General features: G+C 32.8%; 1 protein-coding gene across 3 annotated transcripts in view; it reads right to left on the reverse strand.

Annotated features, from left to right (window-relative positions):
- LOC122815407 (bile acid-CoA:amino acid N-acyltransferase-like) overlaps nt 1–8,797 on the reverse strand; it is an 817,246-nt gene extending 808,449 nt beyond the window's left edge. For 2 of the 3 annotated variants that reach the window (XM_044087874.1, XM_044087873.1), the window contains exon 1: nt 8,632–8,726. The gene's annotated coding sequence lies outside the window, so the exon portion shown is untranslated. The other variant, XM_044087875.1, reaches the window with a different exon arrangement.
- Between the last annotated feature and the right edge of the window lie 75 nt (nt 8,798–8,872).

Here is an 8,872-nt window from a genome sequence, read left to right on the forward strand (position 1 = left end):
TTTGATTGTTAAAATTCACATAATTTTTCTAGAAGATTATGTCTAGAGAACTGTATTTCCTGTTTACATGTAAAGGCTATTTAAATGCTCATTTAATGTCCTTGTATGTTTTATTACTGGAGCTTTTCTCCCCGGGCCTCTACTGAAAAAGGACCTGTGTACAGTCGGACTGTCCCAGTAAACAAATATAAAATAAATACATAAATAAATAAATAAGTACATTTTTTTCTGTAATATAGTGGGGGGAGGTGCACAAGGCACCTGCAGTCCTCAAAAACTGAATTGCCTGCAATTCTAGTGGAATTAAAAAAATAGAGGCCCATTTAAAAAATCATAACATTTGATCAAGTCTTGGGACAAAACTTATAAGGTTATAAGATGGAGGCATAAGTCTAAGCTCCTTTGGACCAAGTATTGCAATAAATATTTTTATTGCCCCCAACACCACTTGCCCCATTCCACACTGATGGATCCCAAATGATGAATCTGTTCCCATTTTCCACCTGGCAACAAGTACCACTCTCCCTTTTTGGGAGTCTCCTCCCTCCAGAGGGAATTAGCTTTCCTGGGGGTATATCTTATTGTTACCTAACTGCCAGACAATCTTAGCATCACAAATCACCCTGCAGCATGTCTCCTCTTTCCAGATGGGATCATTCTTAGCTTTCTAGTGTGAAACAAGGCAGATGTTTGTCACATATGTTAAGTACAAACACTAAAGTGTAAGTCAGTAAGTAATTCTCTGACTGCAGCACCTCATCACCCTTACTTAGAAATGCATAGGCATCATAGTTTATATATATATATATATATATATATATATATATATATATATATATATATATATATATAAAAGGATAGATAGTTAAATAGATGCATAGATGTGTGTGCGCGCACGCATGCACGTGCATGTGCAACACAATGTTTCAATTCGTTGCTGTATTTAGTAAATGATAATGTTATCAGTTTGATGAAGTCACATCACACAGTCCTTCCGGCAAAACTTTTTATTGACTTTCAGGCTGGGAAGACAAGAGTCAGAGCACCAGATAGCTATCATCCTTAGGAAATATATATTATTTTAATGTATGCATCTAAGCAACCTTGCATGGTGTAATACCCTGCTGTGCCAGTGGCGGCAGACTTCCATATGCTCATGCTGCTTAGCTATAGCATATGTGTTCCTTGGATGGACTAGTCTATGACTAACCCCTAAACATTGAATTTGCATAACTGAGCCATCACCCAGCCAGAGCTCTCATGGTCACATATTAACCATCTCTCTCTCTCTCTCAAGAGAGATTAATAAGCCACTTTTGACAACATAACTCACTACCACTTTTAAGCAGTGAAATGTAGTGTGAAACAGTTGCCAGAAAAAAATCTCTCAGCTTGATTTCATTCATTCCTCTGCACTAACAAGAAAATTCTCACAAGATAGAAAAATACTGAAAGTGGAATTTAACAATAAATAAAAAAGCAGACATTGATTTATTAAAGGCAAAACATCTTTTCCAGAGACCTTATTTAATACTGCTTTTTTGTTTACACAGAAAACAGTTCAGGTTTTCAAAAGCAATCTCAAATGATTTCCCATTTAAATTCAGCATTTGAAGATCTAGAAAAAACTTAAAGACATTATATAATAATAGCTTTAAAAGAGGGTTTAGAAAATAAACTCCATTAACTGTATTCATATATATATATATATATATATATATATATATATATATATATATATATATATATATATATGTATATATAAATTGTGTTCAACCCCACACATTGGTCTTCCACTGTGGACTGTCTATAGATCTGTCTCATATCTTCCTAAATCATAACAGTGGCAAACTAAGCACACAGGGTTCCAAACACATTGCTCCAGCAGGCAACAAATGCTCATACACATACAAATGCTTATATTCAAACAGACACACGCACACACACACACACACACACACACACACACACACACACACACACACACACACACACACACACACACACACACATATACACCCATACCCTCAACCACACATACACCGTTCCATTTCTGCACTTTTAACATGGCTATGCCGTATGTGTGCCTTCATAGTACTATATGATTATTTATTACCCTCTGAATGCTGTGATCCTTTCATTTTGTAAACCAGATTCATATTTTCCATTCTCATATTTTATGCACTCTAAATATGAATAAAGCCCCAGCATAGTTCCCGGGAAGAGGTATTTGCTTCCAGAAGGTTCTGCCCCATTAACAGAGTCAAACAAATAAATGCACTATGGTATTGGCAGTTTACTGCCATCAATGAATTTGTTGTTGAACTACTGTCCTTTCCCATTCCACAATCATAGGAATGAGCAACTCTTAAAAGCTTAAGGGTATGCTGCCATAAATGTGGAGTAACTCTGATTTACACAGTATAAAAATGAAAGGATCTGGTATTTCTACTGCTTTCAATGGATGGAACACAATAGCAGCAGAACAGGGGTGATGCAATACAGTGTAGTTGCCACACCTGCTTCTTTGCTTGGCATGCCTATGCATTCAGGTTCTCATGTAAGTGTTGATTTCTTTTTAAATTCCAGAGCCGTGTATGGTAGACTTCCTTATGATGCTGTTGTTCAATCATGGCACGTTAAGTAAAACATCACTGTTTCAAGGACATGGAGTCAAGTTTTACTGTTTACCCAAAAAAATCAGCAGTGTTTTGGTTCCAAAGACCATAAAAAATATTGATTCCACCAAATCTAGATCATATACTAAATCATCAAGCCATAAGTCCAAGTTAGATTTAATTTTTTCATGTTAATTGAATTCCATACTGGGAGCTAATCTATTTAATAGTACTGGAATTCTAAGAGTTATAAATGTCTGTCTAATCCTTGTTCTAATCTTTTCAGTGTTTAATTTGAGATTGCTATTACAAAGAAAAGATAAATCTGTATGGCTTTTGCTGTTTAATATTGCCTGAAGTGTAGTATTTGCAAAGGGCCTAAGGGCCAGGAGCATCTTACCTACAGTATAATAACAATACTGAGTGTACAATGTTTAATTTGTTTTACATCTTTCCATATAAATCAATCTCTCATGCCAAAATATTTTCTTAAAACATACTGTACTATTTTAGGCTTTTAAGTTGGCCCATTGTATAATTACAAAAAGGAGCTATTATACTCAAGTAATGGTCTGATGTAAGACTTATATAAGAAAGGCAAAATTTCACCATTTCTGGTAATAAGATTTTTTTAACATTATCCCTAATTGTCTCATAGTTTGACAGACTGTGTTTTCAAGATGTTTCCCAAATGTAAGTTTGTTAGTAATCAGTACATTATTTACTATTTATTTATTTATTTAACATGTGTTTACTAGGAAAGTCTGACTGGAACAGAGCCCATTTTATGTGGAGGCCTGGAGAGAAACACGCCTGATGCATGTCTTAGGAAAATACATTAACTACTGCTAGGCATGGTGCATCTAAACAGATAGAATGATTAATAGTAGACTTTCCAAATGTGTTACACAACATTTATTAATGCTGAAATTCAGAACAATGGAGGCTTCCCAAGAAGATACTTCTCTAATATAATTATTAATAGTGTTCACATCCTTATGACTATTGATAAAACCTAGTTTAAGGTTGCTAGCACATTTACTAGGCCAACATGACTTATTATTCAATATCGTGCAAAGACTGAATTCCTTCACTTCTGGGTCATATACCAAATCAACTAATCATCATCATCATCATCATAATAATCATCATAGAAATATAACAGTAGATCTTTATTGTGTAAAATGGCAACCTCATCTGTGCTGCAGACCAATTTTAGCCAAATCCATTTTCTTGGCACTTTTATTCTACTCTTTAACTTTGTGGATATTCGTGATAAGACACAGACTATGCTCTTTAAACTTATTGCAGTTTCATATCTGCAAATATAGATAGTCAATATTAAAACTAGAGAATGCTCTTGTAGTTATTAGCTATGAGTGTAACCATTGTATGATGATAGATTATAATGATAGCCTGGACAAAAAAAGAGAAAAAAAGAAAGTAAACAACCATAACATGGTCCAAAGTAGTACATCAGTTAAAAGAAAGTATACACAAAGAGTCTAAAACTAAGTTTATACTTAGGAAATATTATGCAAATTTCTACTTTGACTTGTGGCATTACCCAAACATTAAAACACAGAAGAAAAGAAAAAAAAAATGACACATAGATTCTAGAGACTCTACATAATTTAATGAAACTATAAAAACACATTTAATTTAATTAAAATATAAAAAGGCCATACTTATATGTGGGAAACATTTAAAGCCTTAGTGAACTGAAATGTAAATATTCTGTAGTGCAGAGACAGGATACCTAAAAGGTTATGATTGTCAAAGGAAGTGAGGGAAGGACAAAACAGAAAATATGTAGTATGCTAAGGTTAAAATAATTTACAAATAATAAAGGATGAGATTAAAATACTTAAAGAAAACTAAACAAAGAGGTTTACAAGCTTCCAGAAAATGGGAGAGATAAAAAGGAAATAAACACAGTACAAGAATTGAAAGATGGCAAGAAGGCCCTAGTTGGCAAGGGAGTGTCATAGCTATCACTTTCATCACTGTAAATTAAGATCAGTGATGACAAATTCTTCAAAACTTCAAGGAATTGTCCTTCCCATATATAGATGTAAGTCTTATGATTCTGACAAATTAGAGACAAACATCAATAACATTTCTACTACAGTTATCAAACACATAATATCACAAGACATTGGAAGGCTTAACATTGATAATATCCCAGGAAATGATCCTATAACTGAAAATAATTAGAGCTCTATGTATGCCTTTGTTTGAGTATGCACTTTAGTTCCAGATGAGTGGAGAAAAGCCATTATTGTGCCACTTTAGAAAGCGGATAGTCAGTTATGTGAAAACTGTAGATTCATCAGCTTTCTTAGTACAATCCACAATCTAGTTAAGAGCTGTGTGGCTACTTTCTTCTGCAAGAATTAGAAGTTGTAAAATGCATTACTGACCCTCAATACATGTTCAGGGAAGAAAACTCACAGTTAATGGATATTTATAAGTTCATCTCAAACTTCATACTGTATATGAAATCTGGTAGGCAGGAGTTGAAGTGTGATATTAATTTCAGTAAGCACGTTAGTAATCTAGAACATGTTAAGTTAATAAATAAAGTGATACATCTAAATGCATGTTATTATATTACACTTTTATTCCAGAAAAGGGATGCAAGAAAACCACGGTTAATATAAATATATAACATCATCCATAGTCTTCAGGCATTGGGGAAAGGGATACCTCAGGTATCTGTCTGGGGCCAAACCTCTTCAGTATAAGTTCAATGGACATAACAAATCCCCTTCAAAAACTGGTTAATGTCAAAACATTAAGCACAGAAATACTAATCTCACTGAGACTGCAAAAAATAAATCAATAATGCAATAATATTACTAGAAAAAGGCTGCAAACTACTCTTACATTTGCTCACCATTACAACTCTCATTATCAATATTTTAAGTCAAAGGCTTCTTAACCTTCATAGTAAAAGTACACTCCATTATCCTCAATGCTCATCAGCATCAGGCTTAGTACTGCAGTAATTTTCATTGTTAGTGCTCGTCAAGGTAAATTGTCATTAAACAAATAACCATTTTAAAATATGCTGATTTCATCAAAGTACTTATTGAGATAGACCCTTACCTAATCTTAATAAATAAAAAAATGGGTAGCTGAAATAACTTTCTAATCAAAAATTTATTTAATTGTTTAAACTAATGAAATATGCTCTTTATGATTTAAAAAAAAATAAAATGTGTATACCAATCTCACCAGAGTTAAGAATCATTCTTCCAGATAAAGAATATAGAAATCCAAAAGTCTTCATTGGCTATAAGTTATCTTTTTCTTCCCATGGAAATAAATATAAAAAGAGATTGTACACTATCTATTATTAAGATTATTAAAACCATAAACCATAGGGGGAGTGGTACTGATTCCTTTGCTTATCTTGCATCTAAGTAAATTAAAATGTGGTGCTTGTACTCAGAAAAGTAATATATATTTTAAGATAAAATTATTCAAATGCAATTTACAAGGAAATCACTAGAGTGTCTTGCTTGTAAAGTAGACATAAAACATTGGTCCTAAATACCTTGCCTACAAAAATGCTAGCTGTGACAAGATCACAATGTACAAGGCTTTCATGCTGAGATACTTGAATGTTATAGTTAAATTTACTTGGAAGTAAGTGAATTCTAAAAAGTAAACAGTGCAATTACAACAGCTTAGAAGAATTTTAATACTACAGATAGAGATAGAATAAGATGGTACTTTTATGGAACATCTTGCCTATATATCTGAGAGAAAAACACCATCTTATCATTAAAGAATGAAAAGTACTTATTGACTATGATATGATGTCTGAAATATAGGACAGTTTGGTTAGGCTTGTGGAAATATATATAATATATATATATATATATATATATATATATATATATATATATATATAGTTCCCCTTCAGAAGACTGAATCATCATAAGCTCGAAATTCATAAGCCTGAAACCAAAAGCCTGAAAACACACAGAATACAAATAACGCTAATATGCCAGTACAAAGACATTACTATCTACCCACTTACCTTAACCCAAACCCTAACCCTAAGGTCCGTCACTATCACACACTCACCTAACCCGTGCTCTAACCTTAACTCACTTAAACCGCCCCAACCCAAAAGTCTGTCACTTTCGTATGCACGCCTAACCTGTGCCCTAACCCTAACTCACTTAACCTGCCCCTAACCCTAACATAAAAACAATCCACACTTACTTGAACCCAACCCATAACTTTCCACCACAGCACTAAGAATAGCAAAGCCACATTAAAGTCAGTATGTGTATTTTGTGTGTTTTTAGGCTTTTGGGTTTCAGGCTTTTGAGTTTTCAGGCTTTTGGTCTCAGGCTTATGAATTTCGAGCTTATGATGTTTCAGTCTTCTGAAGGGGAACTATATATATATATATATATATATATATATATATATTTTTTTTTTTTTTTTTTTGCTGAACTTAAAACAAAATCTCCTTTTTCAAGAAAAAAAAACTGAAAGTAAAATGATAAAAAATGATCACTTTTTGAATTGAAACTATGGATAACAGTGCACTGAAGTAAATCCTACTTTTCACCTGATGGTCATTATTTGTGTTTTAAATGTTTTTCATGTCTCCTTTATTTCTAGTGCAAAACACAAAGGAATTGCATTTCTCAGGCTATTTATGACCAAATAAAAATCCAAAGATTGTATGCCTTCCTATAAACGTGCACAAAGAAGAAATCACAGTATTTGACTATGTGACAGAGAAAAGACAGGAAAACAATCATTTGGTGGGCATAAGGTTAAAGTTTTACACAACAGTTTGCTTAGTAAGCAGAGTATAGCTTAATTTGCCTTATCATATCTTACACCATCTTCTGAGCAAACAAACTCTTAATCTATCTCTACTCAAATTTGCTCAGCAGGCATTTTTACTGCATCTGTACAGATTCATTCAGTACTCTCACCTATTCAATTGAATAACAGTTTTTATAAACTTCACTAATTATAGAAATACAGTATTCTTGACATGAGTAGAAATGAAAGAAAGAGAAACTGGAGAGAGAGAGAGAGAGAGAGAGAGAGAGAGTGCCTTATTAATCTTAAAGGAAGCTAGACTTTGCGACTTTTTAATGTAGCATTTGGTGCTAACTACCTAAAATGTGTTGAAAGATTATTCATAGGCAAGCTACCCATTAAATCAGTTTATCAACAGCTTTATAAAAAGAAGACAAAGAAAAAAGAATGAAATAAAAAAGCAACAACGATTCAGTGCTGTCCACTGTAAAGGACATGACAGAGTACAGAATGTCTAAAGTACAAACTGTCATACAATAAAAATATGCAGTATTTGAAAAATAGTATGGTGCACCTGTATACAACAATGAAAAAACAGACCTCATAAATTTTGTTAGTCCATTTACAAAAACATTTATCAAGAGGAATACTGTAAACAGAAACTACTGGAACATCTGAATAACTGCCAATGTTCGTAGCACAAATTGCAGTAACTCATTGGACTGATTTTATATAATTTTTCTTGCCAACATACAAATCTTCAAAAGGGAAATATATGTTAGGGATAAATCAGGTAAAAAAAGTGTTTCAGTCTACTCAATAAATAAATCATTTCCATATATCTGAAGAATGCAGTATTGTTTTTTGTTAATGAAAAGTAAAAAAAAAAAAAGTTGATACAAAACGGTAATGCATGGCTTAGTCTTCTAGTCAATAAAAACAATAAAAAATCACTGCTCAGAAAATTATATTCTCAAGCCAGTCATATTGCTCTTCAGAAAAATAAATTTGCATCAGTACATACATGCATGCATAAATACATCCATACATGCATGTACAGTCCTGTGAGTTATACGTCAGAGGACACAACTTCATAAAAAATTAAAAAGTATACTATCTTCATTATTTTATAAATTACATCATCATCTGTCATATGTTTGTTCTTAGAAAAATTGACAAAGTGCAGCACTTTCCAAATTAAGCCATTACTCACCTTGTATCTCTTCAAAACCTATTTTTGCATTACTCACAATGCATGAAATCAAGTTTTGTTTACTTTATAGCTAATTTTATCCCAAGAAAAATTGTACATGTGCTCACCTTTCTTTAGCAGCAAAGGATTTAACAAAATAGAGAAGGCGAGCAAGTAAATGACTGGCTGGGAGCATTGTGTAATATGTTTTGTTTGCACATCATTTAAAGCAGACATAACCTGTACATTGTAAGTAAATATT

Source organism: Protopterus annectens, chromosome 11.part0, assembly GCF_019279795.1.
Source record: "Protopterus annectens isolate FY-2018-M chromosome 11.part0, PAN1.0, whole genome shotgun sequence".
NCBI classification, from domain to species: Eukaryota; Metazoa; Chordata; order Ceratodontiformes; family Protopteridae; genus Protopterus; species Protopterus annectens.